This window comes from Cynocephalus volans, chromosome 10, assembly GCF_027409185.1.
Source record: "Cynocephalus volans isolate mCynVol1 chromosome 10, mCynVol1.pri, whole genome shotgun sequence".
Classification (NCBI taxonomy): Eukaryota; Metazoa; Chordata; class Mammalia; order Dermoptera; family Cynocephalidae; genus Cynocephalus; species Cynocephalus volans.
Window position 1 is genome coordinate 126,469,845 of NC_084469.1, and position 16,185 is coordinate 126,486,029.

Genomic DNA, 16,185 nt, shown 5'->3' on the forward strand with positions numbered 1-16,185 from the left:
GTTGTTCCTTGTATAATATGATTCTTGACCTCTCTGAGCAGAGTATCTGCATCTCTTGGAGAATTTCACATTTCTTCGTTGCCATTTTTCTGATGATATTTAGATGTTCTTGTTTTTATCCTTTGCATAATCTTCTGCCTTCTTGATTTTCTGTCAAGGACAGAAATTACAAGGCATGAGGAGTATATTTTTAGCATCTATATCAAAAGATCTATGCCAGGATTTCTTTGCACACCAAGAACTGGAGCTTGGAGCATATCTTTTCTCTAAGCCAGGTTCTAGTGCCTTACACTCCAGAATGTCAAATGATGGATGTAGATAGGAAGAAATCAGTTCATTTCAGTTTGGGGGCTCCGAGCCACCCCCATAGCCTCTCCTTCCTCAAAACAAATGGGTGTGGGGTAGAAATCTTCTGCAGCTCGTGTCAGTGAAGGGTTTTCTGGCAGCACAGTTAACACTTTACTCTCTGGTCAAGTCTTGGGGTGTACAAAAATGCCATTGTGACTATTGTAAAGTACTGTAACTCATTATTTGCATTGGTAAATGTACAGTTCCGCTCAGCCACTTTCTCTTCCTGTGTAGAGTTAGAACATGGTCCTGAAGACATTTGAGGCACTTTTTTAAGTGGCATCTTTTCTCAAGAGCCCGAGTGACTTTGGGCACATGGGGTGACTGATCATTTCTGCCCTCCATGAACATGGTATTAACATTGTGCACTGTATTTGTATTAAGATTTTCTTTTCATGTTACTAGGTTTGTAAATAAACAGACATTTTAATTACTCTTGTCATGTCCACTTGTAAAATGGTCTTCATCTGCAGTAACTTCATATATGTATTTGCCATCACAGAGGATAAACATTGTACATAAAACCATTTGTACCTGTGTTAGCAAAGTGTAAGAATTTGGAAGCTGAAGTAAGGAAGGTGCAGGCATTTATATCACCCACCTCGCAAGGGGGGCATGGCCGGAGAGAGCCTCTGTTCCTCCTACTGACACTTGACGTATGACCCAGGTGCATACATGTGAGCCGATGTTTGTGTGGAAAACAAGGGCGTGGGTGGATTCTCGCTCACACGCACGGAAAGAGAACACTATCTGAGAGAAGCAGCCAGTGATCTTTTACTACACCAACTTCCATCCACAAATGTAGTCACTGGACTTTATTCTGCTTATTCAACTATTTTGTCAGTTGCTACATATGGGAATCCCACGGGTTAAAATTTCAAAAAGAACCTCATCATGCCTCCAAACCTGCTCCTTTCATTTCCAATTTCACCAATGTTCAAACAAACCAGAAACCTGGGACTCATCTGGTCTCCACTCTCAGCTCTCCCTCCACTTCCAGTCCATCACCCAGCCTGACAGTCTTTCTCCATGAAATCGACAACCAAGAATAGCCTCTCTGCCCAGAATAAAGGACCTGAGAGTCCAATGTTGATGCAAGGTTAGAAGCTTTATTATCAGGAAGCGCAGCCTGGGAGACAGTTCAGCTATAAACTTTCAGAGGCTCAAGAGCCTCAGCAAGGGTTTTTAAAGGGAGGAGAGTGGGAAACAAGAGGGGGAGTTTAGTCCCACCAGAAAGCTGCTGTGTGAAATTTTGCAAGTTCCGGGCTTTATCTCAGGGCTGGTGTAACTCTTTCATCTGGTGCTATAATTCTTTCATTTGTCCTTGGAACGTGGGTGTTATCTGGCTAGATGCCATTTTGTTCCCGGGCAGCTGTTACTCCAGAGGAAGAATGTTTAGTTCAAGTTCCCGGTTGGCTGTTATGATCCTGTTCTTCCTGAGCACTAAGTCCTGTAGTGTTTTTTTCATGAGCTATGCTGTGAGCCAAGGTTACAAAAAGACTTATTTATGGCTAGCATTCTGCTTAAAGCTGTGTTTTGCAAAATGGCTCTTCTGAGGCTGTTTGTGACTATTTGCTGCAGTGGGCTCTTACAAATTCCGCCTTGTCAATAGTTCCATCCATATCTATGGATACAGGTGCTGACTTTTCGAGTTAACTTCAAGCTGGGTCAGGGCAAAGAAGGGGTTAATTTGGAATATAATACAACTCATTGATATGATAGAGGATGTAGCTTTTAGTACCCAGCTGGTGGAGGGACCAAGGGTATTTATTTATCTCTTGTTTTACCAGTTGATAGACAACAGGTAGGTAATACATGTAATACAGAGTTTAAGCCTAAGGGAGAGAACAGAGATGCTGGTGATTATAATAATAATTTGGAATGTAGATCAAAATAGGTTTCTTAACCCCAAAGGTAACCAACTAAATAAATCACTGAGGGGGTCAGTGGGCTGCATCTCTTCTAACCATACTGCATAGGCAAATATTTTATCTTCTCAGGTCTCAACTTTTTCCAAGGTATTAATGTAAGTATGGGAGGTGTTCTTTTTTTGTTTTTTGTTTTTTTAAAGATGACCGGTAAGGGGGTCTTAACCCTCTACCTGGCTTTGTCAGCACCACGCTCACCCAGTGAGCTAACTGGCCATCCCTGTATGGGATCCGAACCCATGGCCTTGGTGTTATCAGCACCACACTCTCCCGAGTGAGCCACGGGCTGGCCCCAGGGAGGTGGTTTTTGATAAAGTGTAAACCTTTCCCTGTTCTGCCAGCAGAAAATCTAAAGTCGTGTGATTACCTAATATTACTTGGCAGCTTACTCAGAGTTAGCAAGCTGTACATTAATTGGTACATCAACAATTTTGAGAACTTACATGAATCCTTTGTTTAAGAACTGGATGTCTCATCCAAGTCCTAAAGCCCCCTTCAGGCTGTGAATATTTTGAGAGAAATGCTTGGGTAACCGAGTCAACTTCAAGACATTATTTTCCTCCTTTTTGATCAAAATATTCCTCATGGAAGTATTGATGATCAATTTTCTTTCTTTTTTTTTTTTTTTTTTTTTGTCTTTTTCGTGACCGGCACTCAGCCAGTGAGTGCACCGGCCATTCCCATATAGGATCCAAACCCGAGGCCAGAGCGTCGCTGCACTCCCAGCGCCACACTCTCCCGAGTGCGGCCCTTGATGATCAATTTTCTGATTGAAAAGGTGCCTCAGTGCTGGGGAGGCTTATTCCCCGGTAGTCATGTCCCACAATGGGGGGAAGATGAAACAGCAGTTAGGCCAAATTAGGGCAACAGGAGGTAGGGTCAGGAACTTAGAAGAGATATATTTAAAACCAATTGAATGATTTAAGTGACTCTTATACTGTCAAGTAAAAGAGACATTAGAGGGTAAGAATCTCATTATAGCATTGGGCAGTTTAGTGAACTATTCATGTGGCCCATACATCAGACATGAGACCTGTTCCTCAGAATTCATCCAGTTTCAGCCTACCAGGGCTTCAGGAACAGAGCAGTTTTCAATTTTAGTAATCCTGTGGAATAAAAGGGCATTGGAAGAACCTAGAAGAGTTCAGGATCTAGTCCAGTCTACAAGTAGATAAGAAAAAGTCAAATACAAGGGCCAGCCCTTGGCTCACTTGGGAGAGTGTGGTGCTGATAACATGCATGGCCTTGGTGTTAGCACCACACTCTCCCGAGTGAGCCATGGGCTGGCCCCATGTTAACCATTTTATAACCTGTGAATATCAAGTGTTCACCTAAATAAGAACTTTAAAGTTAAACATTTGGGTACTTTGTCTGGGGCCGGCCAGTGGCTCGCTCGGGAGAGTGCGGTGCTGCTAACACCAAGGCCACAGGTTCGGATCCCATATAGGGATGGCCGGTTCGCTCACTGGCTGAGCATGGGTACTTTGTCAATAACTCAGAAGATACAGTTGCTTTCAAACCATCAATATTAAATTAGTTTCATTTATCAAAGAAGTACATAATCAAAGATCATTCTGTTGTAGGCTGGGTTCATAATTTTTACCTTAAAATTTCTTAGTAGAGATAAAAATAATTCTATCTGACCAGTAAGCCCAGGCAAAATGCATGTTGACAATTCTGAAGACATTTCTATTTTTATTTTATCAATCAATTTAAAACCATCTTATTTATTAAAGAGCTTTCAGGTAATGTGAATTAAAAAGGAATTTTTGGCTAATTATGCCAGAGTTTGCTATGTGGGCACAGCATACAGTGTAACGTATGTATGTACATATGTGTAAACAGACATACACATATACATTCTTACAGTTTCATTTTGGTCATGAGATTGTAATGTAAACTCACCAGTTAATAAAAGACAGTTGAATCCTAATTATACTTCAGATGTAATGGGGCCTGTTCACAAGGCTAAACATCATACCTAATAGGTAATCTTATAAAGACTGTGGATCAGACCTTAGGTAAGGCAATTTTCATAGCAGCCTGATAAACTTTTTATCACCCCCCCCTTTTTTTTCAGTTTCAAATGAGTTTACAGTTAAATTTTTTAAACAAAATCTCCAAGTGGCTTTGGATTTTCAAGTAATCACTTTCTCTTCTTCCTTATCTTGGCTGAAATGCCATAAACAGTGAGTTTTTGTCTTAACACTTGCAGAAAAATCAACAAATTAAACAGTGTTTCTTCTGTAATCTGGAACTAGTTCATCCCTTTTTTTCCAAGCTATTTTCTGTAAAAAAAAGGCTTTTAACTTTTTTTCCCCTACATGAAGGACTTTCAAGCTTTGAGATAGTTTCAGGTTTGCTAAACTGGTCATAGATAGACAAATTTTGTCCAGAGACTTAACCAGTAACCTTCCAGATCATAGTTTCTATTTCTCAAGCTTGCCAAGAGAAAATCACACATCCAGGAGGGGCACAGAGCTCTCATTATCCATCTTAACAAACATGAAACTTCAGAATCTAACATATAGGGCCGGCCCGTGGCTCACTCGGGAGAGTGTGGTGCTGAGAACACCAAGGCCCCGGGTTCGGATCCCATATACGGATGGCCGGTTCGCTCACTGGCTGAGCGTGGTGCTCACAACACCAAGTCAAGGGTTAAGATCCCCTTACCGGTCATCTTTAAAAAAAAAAAAAAAAAAAAAAAAAAAAAAAAGAATCTAACATATACGTGGACCAAGCCATGTTGCAAAAAAAAAAAAAAAAATTGTTCTAATTTCTAATGTGCTAATCAAATTTCCATCATAGCACTGACTGCCCAATTCCTAAACCCTTCATCATAAAAGCACTAAGAAAGCAAAATCTTTCTAAGAAGTGTGATCCAATTCCCATGGACAGTTAACTCACCCAAACACAAACTCACAAAGGGGTTGGAGAGTTTTAAAGGGGGCCAAGGGCCATCCAAGAGTTCTCAAAGTTAACACACATGTGAGAAGGGTCTAAACTCCCCAAGTAGTAGCACGAACAACAGGCAAAGTGGGCAACATAGGACAGACAATAGACACACAGATGGCTCATTCATACACCCGAATTGAAGTGTTTCACCAAACAAAAGATCAGTTAGTTTCACAAAAGTTGTCCTGAACCAATGATACCTTTTCTAACAGCACAGGACTTCTGGCAGAGTACTCAGATGGGACATTCCCAGACAGACTGGTAGGTAGAGGTCCCTGAAAGTTTTATCTCATGCCTATGGCCGCAATCTATAGACAGTGCAGACAGGGCTTTCTGGTGTGCATGCTGGTTACAGACTTACCCGACCTTGGTACGCATCAGTCCCTCCCTGGTTTTGCTAGTGAAGCAAAACCAGCAGCCAGTGGGGTAGGGAAAGTCCCCAGGACAAAGGAAAGAAGGGCAGGGAAAATCCCCAGGACAAAGGGTCCTGACTGCCATTCTGGGGAAGTCCCAGAATCTCTGCTGCAGGGCTTGCTTACCAAGAGCAGCGGGCTCCCTGACTGGCACAAGGCAGCCTCCAGAAGTGTGACTAGATAGGCCCAAGTGGGCCTCCACAGCTTATTGCTTCAGCTGTTGGAATCTGGGGAGGCCCAGGCCACCTAGGGGACCGTGATCTCCTGGCTGGCTCATCGAGCTGGAACCAGCAACCAAGAAGGGCATCTCCTTCGCCCAGAGGAAAGGACCCGAGAGTCTGATGTTGAAGCCAGGTCAGAAACTTTATTATCAGGAAGTGCAGCCTGGGAGACAGTTTGGTTGTAAACTGTCTCAAAAGCTCTGGAGCTTCAGCAAGAGTTTTTAAAGGGAGAAGTGTGGGAACGAAAGGGAGAGGTTAGTCGGACCAGAAATGAAATTTTGCAGGGTCTGGGCTTTGTTTATCTCAGGGCTGGCACTGTAGCTCTTCCATCTGGTACTATGATTCTTTCATTCATCCTTGGAATACGGGTGTTATCCAGCTCCCACAAGCTAGACGCCGTCTTGCTGCTGGGCAGCTGTGAATCCAAAGGAAGAATGGTTAGTTCACCACGTTCCTGATTAGCTCTTACCTTGTTCTTCCTGAACACTAAGTCCTGTAGTATTTTCCCATGGGCTATATCGGTGAGCCAAGGTTACAAAAAGACTTCTTCATGGCTAGCGTCCTGCTTAAAGCTGTATTTTACGAAATGGCTCTTCCCAGGGTAATTGTCTATGCCTATTTGCTGTGGTGGGCTCTTACATCCTCAGGGTCTCTTGTCTATTCTGACCTTGCTTCCCCACTACCACTGCTATAGCTTTTTGTCTTGTTTTGTTTGGTGGCTGGCCATTCTGGGATCTGAACCTGTGACCTTGGTGTTACAAGGCTGCGCTCTAGCCAACTGAGCTAACTGGCCAGTCCTGCTGCCATGGTTGAGAGAGTTGTCATCCTTTATTTCGATGATAATCTCTTCGATGACGTTTCTGCTTCTCGTGTCATCCCCATGCTCACTCTGTAGGGTTCTTTCTAAAGCACAGCAGGTCATTTTGCTCACTGGCTGAAAGCCCTCAGGCTTCCTAGCATGGTGGACAAAGGTCTTCATGGTGTGGCTGGCAGAGGTGCTCCAGGTTGCTTGTGCACCACGCTGTGTGTGATGCCAGGGCTGGAATCTCCATTCATTCTGCCCCATCAGTGGCTGGATCTTATCTCACTCACATCCTGCTCTGGAGCCTCACGGAGATGTCTGCCACACCCAGTTTTTGCTCACTAAAATGCCATTCTTGGCACCCATCCCATTATGCTTGTGGAAAGTGCTGAATATAGGATCAAATGACCCCACACGTGCCCCTCCAGTCAGCCTGGCAGAGCCCTCCCATCTTCCAGAAACTCAGCCCAAGACCACCGCCATCTCCTCAGTGGAGGTTTCCTTCCCTAAGAGAGCGGGCCTCCCTTAGCTGTCCCCACTGTACCCTTTTCTGATAAGTTTTTACTTTCTCTCCCCTACTGGTTTTGTAAATCCCTCTGAGGAGAACTTTGGAACTCCAACACCTGCATTGTGCCTGGCACTTAACAGATGATTAAATGAATGGGGGAAAGTGGAGAGCAAAAGCTCTGCTGGCCAGTCTTTAAAATGGGGAAAACGCTGTAGTTGCCTCACAGATCACACGGGATTCACTTACCGCCCTTGTCCATGTTCACAGACCAGTGGGTGGCGCTGTGGCATGTGAATTGCAGTGTCCTGAGTTCACACAGCCCCTCATATTGAGTGAACTATGTCAGGATTAATTAGAAACCCAAGTCAGACTAATAAAATCTCCCTGTGAAGGTCGATGACCCAGTGTGGCCTCTGTGGCACAGGAGGGACTGAGATGAGGCTCCTTTGATGCAGCCCTGAAAAGAGGGATGTGCCCTTTTCCTCCAGTAGCCTGTTCACATGAAAAGCTCTGTAGAGTTAGGACACTCAGACCCTTAGATCTGGGGCATCATCTGACTCAAGCCCCTCAGGATCCCAGATGAAAAGGCCATTGTGGTGGCTTGTTAAGAGCATGACTTTGGAGCTGACCTGGCTTGGGCCTCAATGGCAGCATCGTCTCCTCCTTGGTGTATGACCCAGGGAGGTTACCTTTCCTAAGCCTCCATTTACTTGTAAAATGGACGGTGACATCTACTTTAAAAGGTTTTTGTGAGACTCAAATAATACATTTAAAATACTCGGCCCATTGTGAAATTTTTCTGTGCACAACAGCTGCTTTTTTATTACTATTGCAAGGTGAATGCACGGCCTGGCACCTGGAGTTCCAGATTGTGGGAGATGGTGGGAAATGAGCAAAACTGAATGAGCCAAGGAGGCTGAGAGGCGTTCAGCTCAAGGAGCACAGGACTTGTGCCCAGACCTGTTAGCCAGCTGCTTGTGGAGCTGGGCTGGAGTCCCCACATGCCACTGGTGCTGATGTCTTTTAACTGAGCTCATTATGACTTGTTTACTAACCACTTGGGCTTGGTGTAGACTTACTCCAGGATGCAGCCTGGGAATTAGGTGCAACTGCCTGAGCCCGGGGACCTCTCTTCCCATGCGCAGGATGGGCACCCGTGTGCACCATATGTGTACAGATATAGCCAAGCCTCTGGTGATTTGGACATCTGTGCTTTCCAGTTTCTTCAAGGCCCTGCATGTAGCTGGATGTTTGTGCTTCATTCCCTCCTCAGTCCTGCAGGTCCCACTCTGCTGCTGTGCTCTAGGCTGTCTCAATTGTGGGACCCATTTGAACATAATAATTATGAAAATAACAGCAACCTCAGGAGGATGCTTGGCATTCAGTTCTTCCAACCCATTTTCACAAGGGCCAACTCCTTCAAGCCTTGACGAACAAAGTCATCCAGGTCCGTTGGCCACAAAAGAGGCTGTACAGACAGGAGAGCTTGGACAGACTCATCGGAGCAGAGAACTTCTACTCCTGGGATGTTCGTCCTTCACGACCAGCCTTTAAACTGAAGTCTAGCAGAATCATGGTACAAAGGAATCTGAGTGACAGCAAGTCCTACAGGACTTGGGCATTGACAAAGCAGAGTCCCTATGCATAATGGGAGTCCTAGAAAAGGAGGAAAGGACAGAAAAATATTTTTAAAATCAGTGGGTGAAAACTTCCCCAAAGTGATGAAAAACATTATGAAGAAGCTCAAGAAGCTCAACCAACTCCATGCAAGAGAAACTCAAAGATACACACCTAGACACATCATAGACATGCTGTCAAAAGATAAAACAAAACTCATGAAAGCAGCAAGAGAAGAAACTACTCATCATGTACAAGGGAGCCACAAGATCAAAAGCTAACTTTTCATCAGAGACAGTGGAGGCAAGAAGGCAAGGGGAAGACATATTTAAAGTGCTGAAAGAAAAAACTCAGCAGCCAAGAATTCTATATCCAGCAAACTATCTTTCAAAAATAAAGGTGAAATAAAGACATTCCCAGGTAAACAAAAACCAAGAGTTATTTGATGCCAGCGACCTACCTTATAAAGAATATTATAGGAATTCCATCAGGCTGAAAAAAAAAAAAATGACACCAGACAGAAACTCAAATTCTGGTGAAAAAATGAAGAGCCCCAGTAAAGGTAGTAATGTAGAAAAATAGAAAAGACAGAATATTCATAATTTTTACTCTTAACTGATTTAAAAGACAACTGCACAAAATAATAATTATAAAACTATTGTTGGCCTTATAACATACAAAGATGTCATTTGTATGAAAATAATAGCATAAGGGAGAGGGAAGGAAGAGAGCTATTTAGGAACAAAATTTCTATATAAGTTAGTAATAATCTAAGTAGACTGTTTTAAGTTAAGATTCATATTGTAATTCCCAGAGCAACCACTAAGAATACAACTTTAAAATATACAATAGAAAGGGCTGGCCCGTGGCTCACTTGGGAGAGCGTGGTGCTGACAACACCAAGTCAAAGGTTAAGATCCCCTTACCGGTCATCTCTAAAAAATATATATATATATATATACACACATACACACACACACACACACACACACACACACACACACAATAGAAAGATCAACAAATAGCAATGGTGCATTAGAACATCTTTAATGCCAAAGAAAATAGTAAAGGAAAACAAGGAACAACAACAAAAACAACATAAGACATAGAGAAAACAAAGAGCAAATTGGAAGACATAAATCCAACTATATAAATAATTACATTAAATGCAAATGAATTAAACATTCCAAACAAAAGGCAGAGACTGTCAGACTGGATTTTTTTTTTTTTCCTTCCAAGGCAGAGAGGGGGCAGGGGGCAGGGAGCAGCCCAGACTGAATTTTAAAAAAATAAAATAAAGATCCAGCTATATGCTGCCTACAAGAAACACAAATAGGTTGAAAGTAAAAGGCTAGCAAAATATATACCATGCAAACAGTAATCATGAGAAAGCTGGATTGGTTATGCTAATGTCAAGCAAAATAGACTAAGACATTTTTTTTTTTTTTTTTTTTTTTTAAAAGATGACCGGTAAGGGGATCTTAACTCTTGGCTTGGTGTTGTCAGCACCACGCTCAGCCAGTGAGCGAACCGGCCATCCGTATATGGGATCCGAACCCGGGGCCTTGGTGTTATCAGCACCGCACTCTCCCGAGTGAGCCACGGGCCGGCCCCCAAGACTAAGACATTTTTTAAAGGTGTTACCAAACAGGAAAGTTTTATAATGAAAGGGTTATCAGGAAGATACTGCTATAAATTTAATTTTAACAGAGCCCCAAATTCACAACACAAGAACCGGCAATTGAAAGGAGAAATAAGCAGTTCAAAATAATACTTGAGGGGCCGGTCTGTGGCTCACTTGGGAGAGTGCGGTGCTGGTAACACCAAGGCCACGGGTTCAGATCCTATATAGGGATGGCCGGTTAGCTCACTTGAGAGAGCATGGTACTGACAACACCAAGTCAAGGGTTAAGATCCCCTTACTGGTCATCTTTAAATAAATAAATAAATAGTAATAATAATAATAATACTTGGAAACTTCAATGTTCTACTCTCTATAATTGATGGAACAAATAAAAAATCAGCAAAAATATAAAGGATTTGAATAAAACTATCAACCAACATGACCTTACTGATATCTGTAGGACACTCCACTCAACAATAGCAGAATATACAATCTTTTTAAATGCATATGGAATGTTCTCCAGGATATACTGTATGCTAAGTTATAAAACGAGTCTCAATAAATTGTGAAGGACTGAACTTATAAAAAATATGCAGATCCCCATACTGGCCAGCTGTCAAAAAAAAAAAAAAAGAAAAGAAAAGAATTTCTCCAACCACAACAAGATTAAAGTAGAATTCAGCAATGAAAGGAAATTTGGAGATTTTACAAATATTTGGAAATGAATATATTTTATTTATTTATTTATTTATTTATTTATTTTATTTTATTTTTTTCTAAAGATGACCGACCGGTAAGGGGATCTTAACCCTTGACTTGGTGTTGTCAGCACCAGGCTCTCCCAAGTGAGCCAACTGGCCACCGCTATATAGGATCCAAACCCATGGCCTTGGTGTTATCAGCACCACACTCTCCCAAGTGAGCCACGGGCCGGCCCTAGAAATGAACATATTTTAAATAACCAATGAGTCACAGACAAAATCATAGAGAAATTAGTATTTGAAACTGAATGAAAATGAAATACAATGTATCAAACTTGCTGAGATGCCCCTAAAGCAATGCTTAGAGAGAATTTACAGGTTTTTTAAAAATCATTTTGGGCCGGCCCGTGGCTCACTCGGGAGAGTGCGGTGCTGATAACACCAAGGCCCCGGGTTCGGATCCCATATAGGGATGGCCAGTTCGCTCACTGGCTGAGCGTGGTACTGACAACACCAAGTCAAGGGTTAAGATCCCCTTACCGGTCAAAAAAAAAAAAAAAATCATTAGAGCATGGTGCTGATAACACCAAGGTCCAGGGTTTGATCCCTGTACCAGCCAGTTGCCAAAAAAAAAAAAAAAAAAAAAATCAGAGTCCCACTCTCCTCTCCAAATCTGCTTACTGCCAGAGCTCTGGACCTGACAACATGTTTGCTCTCGGCTCCACCTTTTCTTCTCAAAATGCTGTACAGGGGGATGGCTGGTTAGCTCAGTTGGTTAGAGCGCAGCCTTATAACACCAAGGTCATGGGTTCAGATCCCCATGCTGGCTCACTGCCAAAAATAATAATAATTCTAAATTACTATACTAGCCAGCTGCCAAAAAAAAAAAGAAATGCTGTATAAACGTCTGGTCCCATGCTCTTCTAACATCATTCTTCAGGCACACGCTGTCTCCATCTCTCTATGTCCGTGCCACTCCTCATTCCAGATGTAAATCCTCTTTGCCTCGCCAGCCCACGCTTTCCTCCTCCAGGCAGGCTTCCAGTATCTCCAGCTGCAGCTGCCCAGCCAGTCAGGAGCCAAGAGGAACAGAAGAGGCAGACGGTGCAGCGCCACCCTCCTGCAACCTCCCCCCAGCATCCCTCAGCCCTTGCTGAGGCAGAAGCCGGATCCAGAGACTATGGAGGGCCAAGGGTCCCCCCAGCATCCTCAGTCGTCAGGGGCCTCCCACACAGAAGCAGCCCTGACCTGAGGGAGCCAGCCTTGGGCAACTTAGGTCTCCCCATTGACCATCCAACCCAACAAGACGAAGACATCCAGGAGGTTGACTCACACAGAGCCTGCTTAGTATTTTTCTTAAAATGTCAGCTTTTTATGACTAATCATTAGAATTTAATTTTTGTTTTTACTAAAGTATAAAGATACTAGTTTAAGTAATGTCATACTACAAGGCTTATAATGATGAACAGCAGTTCCCTGACCCGCCCCACCCTTGTGATTCTCGATCGCCAGGGGTAATCACTCTCAACTTTTACAGCTGTTTCTTCTGATCATTAGCTATTTCCTAATTCATGCTTCTACTGTTCTGTTATTGGTTGTCAGGTTTCAAATATTCTCTGCTGGCATGGAAGATGATTTAGATCTTATAAAACACAAACACAGCCCCACTTGCCACCTATATTTTAACTTTGTTTTTATTTTCCTTTTGGGGTTAAATCAATATTGTTTACATTGTTTTGACTTTATAAATATTATTCTCAGCTAAGCTATATCATGTACTATGATTATATTCCCTATTTTCCATTTTATTATTAAAGATTTAAAATGTACTGCAAAGTTGAATGAATTTTACAATGGATGCCCAAATAACTAACGCTATATTCTACCATTTTACTAAACTTCATATCACATTTTTATTCATCTATTCATCCCTATATCCATCTATTAATCCATCTTGATTTTGGTGCATTTCAAAGTAAATTGTAGACATCAGTGCATTTCACCTTGAATACTTTTCTTATCTTTGTCTGCTTTGGGTACCAGTAATGATGGACTCAAAATGAGTTGGTAAGTGTTTCCAACTGTTTGTTAAACAGATCTATTGGGGTGTGCTTTACATGGAGGAAAGGAATCATATTAGTCAGTTTTGATTTTTTTGTGGGGGTGGCTGGCTGGTATGGGTATCCGAACGCTTGACCTTTGTGTTATCAACACTGCTCTAACCAACTGAGCTAACCGGCCTGCCCAAGTGTTGGTCAGTTTTCTACCACTTAGAACAGAATACCTAAAACTGGGTAATTTATAAAGAAAATGAAATTTATTTCTTACATTTTTGGAGGCCAGGAAGTCTAAGGTCCAGGTGGTAGGTACATCTGATGAGGGCCTTCTTTTGGGTGGGGACTCTCTTTAGGGTCCTATGGTAACACAGGCAATCACAGTGAGGACAACCAGAGCGTTTTCATGTGCTCTCCTTATAAAGGCATGTCCACACCCATAATAACCCATTAAACCATTACTCCATGAATGAATTAATCCATTCATAAGAGCATAGTCTTCATGATCCAGTCACCTCTTAACCACCATGAGGCTGGCCAGTTAGCTCAGTTGGTCAGAGTGCAGCCTTGTAAAACCAATGTCAAGGGTTCAGATCCCCATACCAGCCAGCTGCAAAAAAAAAAAAAAAAAAAAAAAAAAAAGCCCCACCTTTCGAATACCATAATAAATTCCCTACCGTCTCCTAACACTGTTACAATGGGGATCAAGTCTCCAAAACAAGAACTTTGGGGGGACACATTCAACCCATAGTAGGAATCCAGACAAAAAAGTGTGCATATTATATGAGTCCATGTAATAGTCCTTTTTGTGTTGCTATATCAGAATATCTGAGACTGGGTGATTTATAAAGAAAAACGAAATTTATTGCTTACAGTTTCTGAGACTGGGAAGTCCAAAGTCCATCTGCTGGTGGTGATAGTGACCCAGGAGTCTCACATTACAAAATGGTGGAAGCAGAGAAAGCAGAGAGAGCAATCTCCTCATTCACTCTCTTTTTAAAACCCTCTGGGGCCGGCCCGTGGCTCACTCGGGAGAGTGCGGTGCTGATAACACCAAGGCCCCGGGTTCGGATCCCATATACGGATGGCCGGTTCGCTCACTGGCTGAGCGTGGTGCTCACAACACCAAGTCAAGGGTTAAGATCCCCTTATCGGTCATCTTTTGAAAAAAAAAAAACCCTCTGAACCACGCCCATGATCACCACTTAAAATCCATCCACTACAACGTGGTCCTACAATCTAATCACCTCTTCAAGGGCTCCCCTATCAATTACCATAGCAGGATTTCCCACCCTCTTGATAGTCACAGTGGGGGCCAAGTTTCTAATGCATAAAACTTGGGGGATACAATTCAAGCTTCAGTGAGTTTTGGGGGGGACATAATTCAATCCACTACAGTCCATTTATATAAAAGTCAGAACAAATAAAACTGTAGTGATAAAAATCAGAATATTTAAAAGATTGCTTATTGGGAAATGAGAATTGATTAGAAAGGGACATGAAGGAAATTTCTGGGGAGATAGAAATATTTCATATCCTGTCTAGGGGGGTGTTTGCACTAGTATATACATATGTAAAAATTCATTGAGTTCTACACTTAATGTCTGTGCAATTGACTATATAAATATTACCTCAATTATATGTACGTATATGTATGTATATATAATTGCCTTTTTTCATATATATGAGCATATAGAGAGAGAAGCCAAATGTTAGTAACTGATGAATCTAGATAAAATGTGTATGAGTATTCATTTCACTATTCTTTCAACTTTTCTGTAGGTTTGACTTTTTTCAAAATAAAATTTTGTGGCTGGCTGGTTAGATCAATTGGTTAAAGTGTGACCTTATAACAACAAGGTCAAGGGTTCAGATCCCCATACCGACCAACCGCCAAAAAGAAAATTAAAAAGATAAGATAATCTTAAAAATAAACAAGCAAAATAACATTTTTAAAAATTAAAAATAAATTGCTGGCCGGTTATCTCACTTGGGAGAGCGTGGTGCTGGTAACACCAAGGTCACAGGTTCAGGTCCTATAATGGCCAGCTGCCAAAAAATAAAATAAAATGGACATATAATTTCTAGAAAAAATGTAGCTTCAGCTCTCCTGGAGTTGAATGTAAATCTTAAAGAGTTTTTTTTTCTTAAGAACATCAATGGAATTTCATGGCTCTGAAAAAATGAGCTGCTTCAGGAAGAGACAGATGGCTTGAGAGAAGTGTCAGCTGTGCCTGAGCTGGAGAGAGATGTGTGATGAAGCACTTTAAAGTAAACTGTGAATTGTAAAATCTGGGTGGTAGATAAAATTCCCATAATAACCTCACCTGGGGAAAGTTGCCTTGAAAGAAAGGGGATGCCCATTCTCAAAACCCGCCCCCACCACTGAGCAGGCTCCAGTAAAAAGTCTGAACGCATAAGGAGATATCCCATCAACCAAGGTGCAGTGCCCTGGTTAGGGAGTCCAGCAGAGGTTGTCACCCCTGCTTTAGGCCGTTGGACACTGAGGCCTGAGGGTGGGAGTGACATTCCCTGAGTCACACGGAGCATCTCAGTTGAAGCCTAGGCCCTCAAGTGCCTTGTCTAGTGTTTTATCCCCTCAGCCTCTCCACTTCTGCTCCTGAAGCTGGGCTTGCCCTGGACTCCCGCAGTGAGCCAGAGTCCAGGGCCACCCAGGCCTCTCCAAAGTTGCTCCACCCCAACCCCCAAAATGTGTTTTCCTCCTACCTGTCCCAAATGCCTGGCATCGCGCTGCATGAGACAACTCGCCACGTTTATCATGGAAGCCCGGGTGGAGGAATTGGGTCTTTAATTACCTGGCACAGAGCAGGGCTATGGAAATTGAACTCAGAAAGATCCACGATGTGAATGGAAATGCTGGGAATATGAAGGCAGAGACCCTGGACTAGCTGTGGTGCACCATGTACTTGCTGGGTGACCTTAGACACACTGAGTTTCCGTTTCCTCATCACATCTGCCATGCACAGGGTTGTTGCGACAATGAAATGAACGCA